Consider the following 12,758-nt stretch of genomic DNA (forward strand, 5'->3'; position numbering starts at 1 on the left):
AGCGGGACGGGTTGCCCCTCAACAGAGCCGGGACCAATAACCTCGAGTGGCGGCAGGCTGGGGAGGGTTTAAATTTGTTTGGCAGGGGGATGGGAACCTTAGAATAGATTCAATAGGAAGGGGAGTCGAGTTGGAATTAAAAAGCAAAAAGGTAGAAAGTTAGTTTGTAGGACAGAGGAAACAAGCAGGAAATAAGTTTAAAAAACAAATTTAAAAAGTTTTTGTCCAAATGCACGTAGCATTCATAACAAAAAAGATGAGTTGACGGAACAAATAGATACAAATGAGTACGATCTGATAGTAATTACAGAGACGAGTTTGCAAGGTGACCAGGACTGGAAACTAATTATTCAGGGGTATTTGACATTTCGGAAGGACAGACAAAAAGGGAAAGTAGGTGGGTTAACATTGTTAATAAAAGATGGTATCAGTGCGTTTGTGAGAAACGATATTGGCTCGGAGGGTCAAGAGGTTGAATCAGTTTGGATGGAGATAAGAAAAATAACGGCAAAAAGTCGTGTCTGGGCATAGTCTATAGGCCTCCTAACAGTGGTTACACGGTTTGACGGAGTATAAATCAAGAAATAATAGAAGCTTGGAAAAAAGAAACGGCAATAATGATAGAGGCTTTTAACCTTCATATTTCCTGGATCAACCTAATTGGCCAAGCTAGACTTGAGGAGGCGTTCATGGATTGTATCCGGGAGAGTTTATTTCTACCGGGAGCAGGCTATCTTAGATCTAGTACTGTGTAATGAGATATTTAAGGAGATATTTTATAACATGGAACAAAACATGACCCAATGAGAAGGAAAGGCTGTGAGAGAAGGGATAACTTAAAGGCGTCAATCTAAGGAAATAACGGAGTGTATCATATTGAAATCAAAGGCATACAATGTGGCCAAGACTTGTGGGAGACGAGAGCAGCGCATTGGGAATTTTTTTAAGCCAGCAGAGAACGATTAAATACATTATAAAAGGGGGAAGATAGATTATGAAATTAAACGAGCACGAAATATAAAAACAGATTGTAAGAGTTTCTACAAATACATAAAAAGGAAAAGAGTTGCTAATGTGAATGTTGGCCCCTTGGATGATGACACTGGGGAATGAATATTGGAGAACAGGGAAATCGCAGAGATGTTGAACACATATTTTGTATTGGTCTTTAATGCAGATGACACTAAAAACAACCCAATAGTGGATAATCAAGCGGGTATAGGCAGGGATGAATTAATACTATCACTATCACGAAGGAAGTAGCACTAGTAAAATAATTGCCCTGAAGGCAGACAAGTCCCCTGGACCTGATGGCTTACATCCTAGGGTCTTATGAGAAGTGGTTGCAGAGGTAGTGAATGCATTCGTTATAATTTCTCAAAATTCCCTTTTTCTGGAGTGGTCCCAGTGGATAGGAAAACCGCAAAAGTAACGCCCCTAAAATACGAGTCAAGCAAAAAGCAGGAAACTATATACCAGTTAGCCTAACATCTGCCGTTGCGAAAATGCTGGAGTCCATTATTAAGGAAGCAGTAGCAGTACATTTGGAAACGCATGATTCAATCAAGCAGCATCAGCATGGTTTGATGAAAAGGAAGTCATGTTAAACAAATTTGCTGAAATTTTTGAGGATGTAGCGTATGGATAAGGGGCAACCAGTAGATGTGGTGTATTTGGATTTCCAGAAGGCATTCGATAATGTGCCATATAAGAGGTTACTGCACAAGATAATAGCTCATGGGGTTGGGAGTAAAATATTAGCATGGATAGAGGCTTTGCTAAATAACAGAAAACAGAGCGTCGGGATAAATGCGTAATTCTCCAGTTGGCAAACAATGACTACTGGGGTGACGCAGGTATCGGTGCTGGGTCCACAAATATTTACAATCTATACTAATGACTTGCATGAAAGGACCGAGTGTAACGGAGCTAAATTTGCTGATGATACAAAGATGGGTAGGAAAGCAAATAATTCTGAGGAGGACAAAATAAATCTGCAAAGAGATATAGACAGGCTAAGTGAGTGGGCAACAGTTTGGCAGTTGCAATATAATGTGTGAAAATGTGACGTTACCAACTGTGGCAGAAAGAATAGAAAAGCAAATTATAATTTAAAAGGAGAAAAGTTGCAAAGTGCTGCAGTACAGGGACACCTGAGGGTCCTTGTGCAAGAAATACAAAAATTAGTGTGCATGTGCAGCACTTAATCAGGAAAGCAAATGGAATATGCGTTTATTGCAAGTAAGATGCTTTATAAAGGCAGATTAGACCTGCTACAATTGTACCGCATATTAGTGAGGCCACACCTGGAGTATTGCGTACAGTTTTAGTCTCCGTATTTAAGGAAGGATATACTTGGAGATTGTTCAGAGAGGGTTCACTAAGTCGATTTCGGAGATGGGGAGGGTTGACTTAAGAAGATAGGTTCAGTAGGTTGGCACTATCCACACGGGAATTCAGAAGAATGAGAGGTAATCTAATGGAAACGTATAAGATAATGAGGACGCTCGACAAGATGGATGCACTGAGCATATTCGCACACATACAGGAAACTAAAACTAGGGGACAAAGACTTAGAATAACGGACCGCCCATTTATAAGAACATAAGAACATGTGAAAGATGAGCAGGAATAAGCCATACAGCCCATCGATTCTGCACCACCATTTAATACGATAATTGCTGATCGGATCATGGACTCAGTTTCACTTTCCTGCCCGCTCCCCATAAGCCCGTAATCCCTTATTGGTTAAGAAACTGTCTCTGACTTATATTTATTCAACGTCCCGGCTTCCACAGCGCTCTGAGGCGGCGAATTCCACAAATTTACAACCCTCTGAAAGAGGAAATTCCTCCTCATCTCTGTTTTAAATGGGTGCCCGCTTTTTCTAAGATGTTGCCCCCTAGTTCTAGTCTTCCCTATCAATGGAAACCTCCTCTTTGCATCCATCTTGTCAAGCCCCCTCATAAACGTATACGTTTTGATAAGATCATCTCTCATTCTTCTGAATTCCAATGAGTAATGGCTGAACCTCCTCAATCTTTCATCATAGATCAACCCCCTCATCTCCGAATGAACCCATTGAACCTTATCTGAATTGCCTCCAAAGCAAGTATCCTTTCGTAAATATGGAAACCAAAACTATACACTGTATTTCAGGTGTGGCCTCACAATACCCGATATAGCTGTAGCAAGACTTCCCTGTTGTTATACTCCATCTCCTTTGTAATAAACGCCATGATTCCATTGGCCTTCCTGATTATTTGCTGCAGCTGCATACTAACCTTTTGTGTTTCATACACAAGTACTCATAGTTCCCGCTGTACTGCAGCACGTTGCAATATTTCTCCATTTAAATAATAGCTTGTTCTTTTCTGTCAAAGTTTTTTCTGTCAAATTGCATGACCTCACACTTAGAAACATAGAAACATAGAAAATAGGTGCAGGAGTAGGCCATTCAGCCCTTCTAGCCTGCACCGCCATTCGATGAGTTCATGGCTGAACATGCAACTTCAGTACCCCATTCCTGCTTTCTCACCATACCCCTTGATTCTCCTAGTAGTAAGGACTTCATCTAACTCCTTTTTGAATATATTTAGTGAATTGGCCTCAACAACTTTCTGTGGTAGAGAATTCCATAGGTTCACCACTCTCTGTGTGAAGAAATTCCTCCTCATCTCGGTCCTAAATGGTTTCCCCCTTATCCTTAGACTGTGACCCCTGGTTCTGGACTTCCCCAACATTGGGAACATTCTTCCTGCATCTAACCTGTCTAACACCGTCAGAATTTTAAACGTTTCTATGAGGTCTCCTCTCATTCTTCTGAACTCCAGTGAATACAATCCCAGTTGATCCAGTCTTTCTTGATAGGTCAGTCCCGCCATCCCGGGAATCAGTCTGGTGAACCTTCGCTGCACTCCCTCAATAGCAAGAATGTCCTTCGTCAGGTTAGGAGACCAAAACTGTACACAATACTGCAGGTGTGGCCTCACCAAGGCCCTGTACAATTGTAGCAACACCTCCCTGCCCTTGTACTCAAATCCCCTCGCTATGAAGGCCAACATGCCTTTTGCTTTCTTAACCGCCTGCTGTACCTGCATGCCAACCTTCAATGACTGATGTACCATGACACCCAGGTCTCTTTGCACCTGCCCTTTTCCTAATCTGTCACTTTTCAGATAATAGTCTGTCTCTCTGTTTTTACAACCAAAGGGGATAACCTCAAATTTATCAACATTATATTTCATCTGCCATGCATTTGCCCACTCACCGAACCTATCCAAGTCGCTCTGCAGCCTCATAGAATCCTCCTTGCAGCTCACACTGCCACCCAACTTAGTGTCATCCGCAAATTTGGAGATACTACATTTATCCCCTCGTCTAAATCATTAATGTACAGTGTAAACAGCTGGGGCCCCAGCACAGAACCTTGCGGTACCCCACTAGTCACTGCCTGCCAATCTGAAAAGTCCCCATTTACTCCTACTCTTTGCTTCCTGTCTGACAACCAGTTCTCAATCCATGTCAGCACACTACCCCCAATCCCGTGTGCTTTAACTTTGCACATTAATCTCTTGTGTGGGACCTTGTCGAAAGCCTTCTGAAAGTCCAAATATACCACATCAACTGGTTCTCCCTTGTCCACTCTACTGGAAACATCTTCAAAAAATTCCAGAAGATTTGTCAAGCATGATTTCCCTTTCACAAATCCATGCTGACTTGGACCTATCATATTACTTCTTTCTAAATGCACTGCGATGGCATCCTTAATAATTGATTCCATCATTTTAGCCACTACCGATGTCAGGCTGACCGCTCTGTAATTCCCTGTTTTCTCTCTCCCTCCTTTTTTAAAAAGTGGGGTTACATTGGCTACCCTCCACTCCATAGGAACTGATCCAGAGTCAATGGAATGTTGGAAAAGACTGTCAATGCATCCACTATTTCCAAGGCCACCTCCTTAAGTACTCTGGGATGCAGTCCATCAGGCCCTGGGGATTTATCGGCCTTCAATCCCATCAATTTCCCCAACACAATTTCCCGACTAATAAGGATTTCCCTCAGTTCCTCCTCCTTACTAGACCCTCCGACCCCTTTTATATCCGGAAGGTTGTTTGTGTCCTCCTCAGTGAATACCGAACCAAAGTACTTGTTCAATTGGCCCGCCATTTCTTTGTTCCAACATTATACTCATACATTGCTTTTCATTCCACCTTTTCATCGTCAGCAACCGTGGCTACGTTACACTCGGTCCCTTCTTCCCAGTCGTTTATGTAGATTTAAAACTGAGATCAGAAGAAACTTCTTTTCTCAGTTCGTTTTAAATCTATGGAATTCTCTCTCCCAGAGAGCCATGGAGGCTGGGTCAATAAATATATGAAATCGGAGTTAGACACATTTTTGAATGATCAGGGAGTAAAGGGTTATGGGGAGCGGGCAGGGAATTAGAGCTGAGTCCTTGATTAGATTATCCACGATCTTATTCAGTGGAGCAGAAGGCTCGAGGGTGCATAATACTCCTGCCCCTTATTCTTATGTTCTTATATACTTAAGAAAGTTCTGATCGTATCTGTGCCAACCAACAGTTCAGGTAATGCTGTCCAAACCTGAACTAATTGGAGAATAATTCAATACTCTTCTCATCTCATCTCCGGTTTATTTGTCAACTAAATTGCTAATTTAAAGCTGAGATTGATAGATTTTTGCTGGATACTGGTAGGAATTGATTTGGAGTCAAAGCAGATGGATGAAGTGAAGATAATTTCAAAACTTATCTCACTGAACGACTCGAGGGTTCAACGACCCCTGCTTTTACTTTCCATGAATCGGCTGAGCACCTCTTGTAAATGTAGGAGCGCTTCCTGGATATGTAAAATATAAATACAGAAACTTCCTTTCCAATGATTATAACATTTTAACAAGTTATCGTAATAGACACCATCTGCTAATACTTGAGCTCAAACTGATGCCGACATTCGCAAATTTGATTTTCAATCCAAAACGTATTACTCACTCAGTCATCCTGACGATTGAAGCAAAAATTGCAATTTTCGACAATTCAGCAAATTCATTCCACACCAAATACCAATCCATTGATAATGCCAGTAATTGCAAAGCTGCTGTAGAATAAAAGTAACATCATTTACTTTTCAGTTTCCTGACTCTCATTCTCCCCATCACTATGGTCGTCCAATCACTCTGGTCATCCATTCCCCACCAGGACGGCTTGAGGCTCCTCCACTTCTTTATTGAAAGGACGCTCAACCAATTTCCATCCATCATCAATTCATCCGCCTGGTGGAACTTGATTTAAACTGGCATTGGACAACTTCTTCTGTGATTCCACACATTTATTCCAAATTAAATTTGTTGCGATGGTAACCCGCATGCGGCCTAGTTATGCCTCTATATCAATGGTATAAGTGCAACATTCTTTGTTCTAGTTCTACTCAGGTCCCATCCATCACCTCGTTTTCTGGAACATTGATGATTTTATTTGTGCCATTTCCAGCTTTCGCAGTGAAAAATACGTTTAGTCAACTTTGCTTTAAATTTCCACCCTTCCCTGCCCTTCACATTGCCCATCTCCGACTCTTCCCTTCCCCTCCTCATTTCGCTACGTCCATTGCTGGGGAGAGTCGGCCGACCAGTATCTACTATAACCCCACTGATTCCCACAGCTACCTTAATTACACTTTTTCCCACTCGCTTTCTATAAGTACTCTATTCCATTCTCCCAGTTTCTCCATCTCCATCGTATGTGTCCTGACGATGGCAAAGTCAATAAAAGTGCTACCGATATGAGGCCAAATGATTCTCCAGCAAGAAAAACCCTCAACCCGAGTGCACATGACCCTCGACCTTGTCCGGCACATTTCCCGCACTTCTGCTCTCATCCCTTCTCCTCCCTCGCAGAACCACAATAAGTTCCACTTGTGCTTAACATTCACCCCACTAACCGCCACATTTAACGTATCATCCTCCCCCATTGCTGACACATCCATCGTGGTTCCACCATTAAACACATCTTACTCTCCCCTCTCTTTTCAACAGTCCAAAGGGACCAGTCTATCCGGCACGCCCTGGTCCACTATCCAATCACCACCAACAAAGCTTTTCTTCCCACAGCACCTTCCCGTGCAAGCGCAGAAGAAGCAACACCTGGCGATTTCCTCCTCCCTTCACACAGTTCAGGCCAGTATAGGTGAAACAACGTACTTGTACTTCTTTCAACATAGTGTACTGTATCGACTGAAATCTCCTCTGCATTGGGGCGACCAGGCACATACTAGGTGAGCACTTTACCAAGCAGCTCATTCAGTCCGCAACGAAAACCCCAAACTTTCGGTCGCCTGTCCCGTCCTCCTACATTGTTCCGATGAAGCTCAACGTAAGATCGAGGAACAGCAGCTCATCTTTCCATTCGGCACTTTACAGCCTTCCGGGCTCAAAGTTGAATTCAACAATTTCAGATTCTAACCACTGCTCCCATTTTCTCGGACAGTAGCTGTTAGTAATGCTCTTGCTATTAACGCTTACCCTTTCTCTAAACGCATATTTGTTTCTTGCAGTGTCCCATTATCATGCACTATCGCTTTGTCATGAAATCTTTCCTGCTTTCCACCATGTTACAGGCCTTCCTTTTTGTTCTTTCCTCCCCTCCACCTCTCCCTGCTTAAGTACCTGCTTAAAACCTGTTACGCCTTCAACTTCTGACAGTTTTGATGAAATATCATCGGCTTGAAACATTATCTCTGTTTCTCGCTTCACTAATGCTGCTTGTCCTGCTGAATATGTTCAGCAATTTCGGTTGCATTTCCAATTCCCAGCATCCATAGTAAGTTGCTTCAGAAAAAAATAACATCAGTGCTGTGGATGAGAGGGTTCGTTATCAAGTGGTGATGTCGCCGTCCTGTAAACCGGAAAATGTGGGTTCAACTCCTGTCCGCGCTTTCATACAAGTGCCCTGAGGATGTCCTGTTGTTCCGAACAGCCCATAATTATCTCAAATGTTAATAGTTTAGCAAGTCCACTGACCCGAGATTTTGAAGAGCCATTGAATGTTTCTGAGTCCGTTAATGTTCCCAATCGTTTGCTCAATGTTTTAATCTGAAGTCACGTGCAGAACATTATTATCCGTTTCCCACAGGACTAAACGAACCACACGAAGGTAGAGGATGAGTATCCGAGAGTGACAGAAATGAAGGAGACTTTTTGTCCCATCATGACTCAGCCGGCTTTGTGAAAATGCTATAAAATTAGACCCACTCCCTAGACTTTCAACATAGTCCTGCAATTCATTCCTATCAAATGTTATCCAATTAACGTTTGATGGCAAGCATTTCAAGAAAATGTGATCATTCGCTACAATGTACATTCCTTGAAGGAATAATAACACAAAACTAAAAATGTTCCAATCGTGGCTATCAAGAGAAATTAAAGATCGTATTATTTCAATGGAGAGATTAATAATATTGCCAAAAAGAGTAGTAAGCCTGAACATAAGGGGCTTTTTATAATTTAAAAAGCTGTGTGCTTTCAGTCCCGGATCACGCTGTGTCTGTTTAAAAGGGATCTGTTGTAAGTCCTGGGCCATTCTGTGTCTGTTAAAAAGAGATGTGCTGTCAGTCCCGGATCATGCTGTGTCTGTTTAAAAGGGTTGTGCTCTCAGTCCCGGATCATTCTGTGTCTGTCGAAATGGGATGTGCTATCTGTCCTGGATCTTTCTTTGCCTTTTTAAAATGGATATTTTCTCTGTCCCGGGTCATTCTGTGCCTGTGTAGAAGGGAAGTGCTCTCAATCCGGGATCATTTTGTGTGTGTGTAAAAGGGATATTCTCTGTCCCGGATCATTCTGTGCCTGTTTTAATGGGATGTGCTGTCTATCCTGGATCTTTCTTTGCCTGTTTAAAAGGGATATATTCTCTGTCCCGGATCATTCTGTGTATGCGTAAAATGAATGTGCCCTCTGTCCCTAATCATTCTGTGTGTGTGTAAAAGGGAAATGCTCTCAGTCCTGGATCATTCTATATGTGTGTAAAATGGATGTTCTCTCAGTCCGGGATCATTCTGTGTGTGTGTAAAAGGGATATTCTCTCAGTCCCGGATCATTCTGTGTGTGTGTAAAAGGGATATTCTCTCAGTCCCGGATCATTCTATGTGTGTGTAAAAGGGATATTCTCTCAGTCCCGGATCATTCTGTGTGTGTGTAAAAAGGATATTCTCTCAGACCCGGATCATTCTATGTGTGTGTAAAAGGGATATTCTCTCAGTCCCGGATCATTCTGTGTGTGTGTAAAAAGGATATTCTCTCAGACCCGGATCATTCTGTGTGTGTGTAAAATGGATATTCTCTCAGTCCTGGATCATTCTATGTTTGTGTAAAAAGGATATTCTCTCAGACCCGGATCATTCTGTGTGTGTGTAAAATGGATATTCTCTCTGTCCCGGATCATTCTATGTTTGTGTAAAAGGGATATTCTCTCAGACCCGGATCATTCTGTGTGTGTGTAAAATGGATATTCTCTCAGTCCCGGATCATTCTGTGTGTGTGTCAAAGGGATAATCTCTCAGTCCGGCATCATTCTCTGTGTGTGTAAAAGGGATATTCTCTCAGTCCCGGATCATTCTGTGTGTGTGTCAAAGGGATATTCTCTCAGTCCTGGATAATTCTATGTATGTGTAAAAGGGATATTCTCTCAGTCCTGGATCATTCTGTGTGTGTAAAAGGGATATTCTCTCAGTCCTGGATCATTCTGTGTGTGTAAAAGGGATATTCTCTCAGTCCTGGATCATTCTGTGTGTGTAAAAGGGATATTCTCTCAGTCCGGTATCATTCTATGTGTGTGTAAAAGGGATATTATTTCAGTCCTGGATCATTCTGTGTGTGTGTAAAAGGGATAATCTCTCAGTCCGGCATCATTCTCTGTGTGTGTAAAAGGGATATTCTCTCAGTCCTGGATCATTCTGTGTGTGTAAAAGGGATATTCTCTCAGTCCTGGATCATTCTATGTGTGTGTAAAAGGGATATTCTCTCAGCCCCGGAACATTCTGTGTGTGTGTAAAAGGGATATTCTCTCAGTCCGGGATCATTCTATGTGTGTGTAAAAGGGATATTCTCTCAGTCCCGGATCATTCTGTGTGTGTGTAAAAGGGATGTTCTCTCAGTCCCGGATCATTCTGTGTGTGTATAAAAGGGATATTGTCTCAGTCCGGGATCATTATGTGTGTGTGTAGAATGGGTATGCTCTCAGTCCGGGATCATTCTATGTTTGTGTCTGTTTCAATGGAGCGCGATTACAGTTGTGATTACCGAATATTTAATGTGATGTAATCGAAAGCACATGTTGTTTACCTGCGTATGTGCGGACCCACTTTGCAATGCTTCTGTTCAGTAATTCAATATATGTTTATCTTTACGTGAAACATTTTTTTATCATAATAGTGGCTCTGAAAAAGTTCACAATTCTCTTTACACCAATGCATATTATCGAATCATTGCATTTCATAGAATAGAAGGAGGCCATTCCGGCCCATCGTTTCCACGTTTGCCGAACAAGAGCTAACGAGCCTCATCCGACTTTCCAGCTCTTGTTCCGAAATCTTGTAGCTAACGACACTTTAAGGGCAAATCCAAGTACTTTTTTGAAACGTGGGCAGGGAATCTGCCTCGACTATCCTTTCAGCGGTGTGCTACTGAACCCATTTGTGTGAAAAATAATCCCCACAAATCACCTCTAAGCCTCCTATCAATTACAATAAATCCATGCCTCCTCTTTGTTGAATGCACTGCTAATGGAAATAGGTCCGCCCTTAAACCTCTACCTAGTCCACTTACAATTGTATATGCATGAATATCGTCTCTCCTCAGCCTCCTCTTTTCCACAGACAACTAACACAGCCTATCTAATCTTTCCTCGCAGCTCAAGTTCTCTGGTCCAGGCATCATTCTCGTAAATCTCCTCTGTATTCTCTCCAATGCAATTACATCTTTCCTGTAATGTGCTGAAACAGGACTCTAGTGGTGGCCTAACTAGTGTTGTATGTAGTTCAAGCATAACCCCCCTGCTCTTGAATACTATGCATCCACTGGTAAAAGCAAGTATTACATATGCCTTATCAACCACGTTCTCGACCAGGCCTGCAACGTTCATGGACCTGTGGACCTGCACTCCAAGGTCCATTTGTTCCACTACACATCTTAGTTTTCTACAATTTATTGTGTATTCTCTTGCCTTATTTTCCCATTAAAGTATATATGAGTAATTTGAGACATGTCATGAGCTGAGTGTAGCAAGCTAGGGAAAAAAGGTGAATTTGTATAAGATTTTTCAGTGATTGACAAAAGAACCACATGCATCAAATATTTAACACACTACCAACGAGGATGGGACCGGACCCACGTGTGCAGAATACAATGGATTCATTTTCCATCGCGTTATCAAGTCGCTCACCTAGTGTCGCAACACGATCAGCCAACCTGTTCATTATTTTTGCATCCAAACAGAATTCACCTGTGACAACGTGACTTCGCCGCTGGTCCTGCCAGTGCACCCAAATCGACAATATTGAAAATGTACAATCAGCTTCTGTAAGCAAAGGGCCTTCCGTTAGTTCAAGTGAGCGACTTTCTGAAATGGTCGGTTTTGAGACAGATTCAGAACGGAAAAAAAGATGTTTCGCCCGGTGAGTTAATGTGAGTTGATTGTGGAAGGTAGAAAAAGCTGGGAGAAGAGATGGGTTTGAAGGAGTAAATATGTTTCCAACGCTAAAAACGTAATATCTGTTTCATTTAGTAAGGATAGATGTTTGGCTGTGTTCTATCAGCAGGTGCTGTAGTGAATAAAATAAATAAAGCGAGATGTGCCATGACTCGGATTCGAACCGAGGTTGCTGCGGCCACAACACAGAGTACTAACCACTATACGATCACGGCGCCACACATCAGCTACAACGGTTTTCTGTTGACTGCAGCAAAGTTACACACGGCGCTGGTCAGAAAATATATAGTTTTTTGATGAGGCCAAATTCGACCCCGTCCGAAATTATAGCAGCAGTGGTATGCGACCAAGGCCACGCACTGAATAGGGCCTTAATCCAGAATGGGAACTAGTGCAACCCCAGTTACGTTAAAAACGATTGCAGCTCTTTCCCATGGCAAGAAACTCACCCTTTGTGAATCATGAAGATAGTAAGTGCCAGCCCCGCTGTGAGTCAAACCGAGAATCTTTTGTTTACCAGATAGGCGCTTTGACTCGTTGAGCCACAGAGTCAAACCACGCCTTTGGTCTAGCGCCTCCAATCACTCATATCTATCAGCCACCTGTCACTTCCATTTAGAGTTTGAGTCCATTTTGTATTTAAGCATCTCTCTTGTCTATTCCGCCATGTGTGCCAATGCTGCCTGTATCTCTCGCTGCATTTATCTCGATGTCAATTTGTGCGTTGATTCTGAATGGATACCTATGTTTGTCTCTAACGTGAAATAAATGAAGGACGCAGACAATTCCTCCTCTGACACCAGGGAACTAAGGAGCCAACATTTATAACAAGATATTCTTTATTGTGATCCAGAAAATACAATATTCCAACTTGAACGATTTAGATTCAGTTCTGTGCGAACGAGATTATGACGCCAACGTGTTTCCAATAAGGCATCTTTTAATTCGATGTCCGAAGCAGTCCCATTTCACAACAACGAGATTCATAACAATAAACATGGAAGCATGCAGTGAAACTATATTTGCAGAAAGAGTTGTG

The 12,758-nt window shown here is 42.3% G+C and overlaps 1 non-coding gene across 1 annotated transcript; it reads right to left on the reverse strand.

Annotated features, from left to right (window-relative positions):
- Positions 1-11,862: 11,862 nt before the first annotated feature.
- On the reverse strand, positions 11,863-11,934 carry trnah-gug (transfer RNA histidin (anticodon GUG)). The gene has a single exon. It is a non-coding gene; the product is annotated as a tRNA-His (tRNA).
- Between the last annotated feature and the right edge of the window lie 824 nt (positions 11,935-12,758).

This window comes from Pristiophorus japonicus, unplaced genomic scaffold, assembly GCF_044704955.1.
Source record: "Pristiophorus japonicus isolate sPriJap1 unplaced genomic scaffold, sPriJap1.hap1 HAP1_SCAFFOLD_529, whole genome shotgun sequence".
In the NCBI taxonomy this organism is placed as follows: domain Eukaryota; kingdom Metazoa; phylum Chordata; class Chondrichthyes; family Pristiophoridae; genus Pristiophorus; species Pristiophorus japonicus.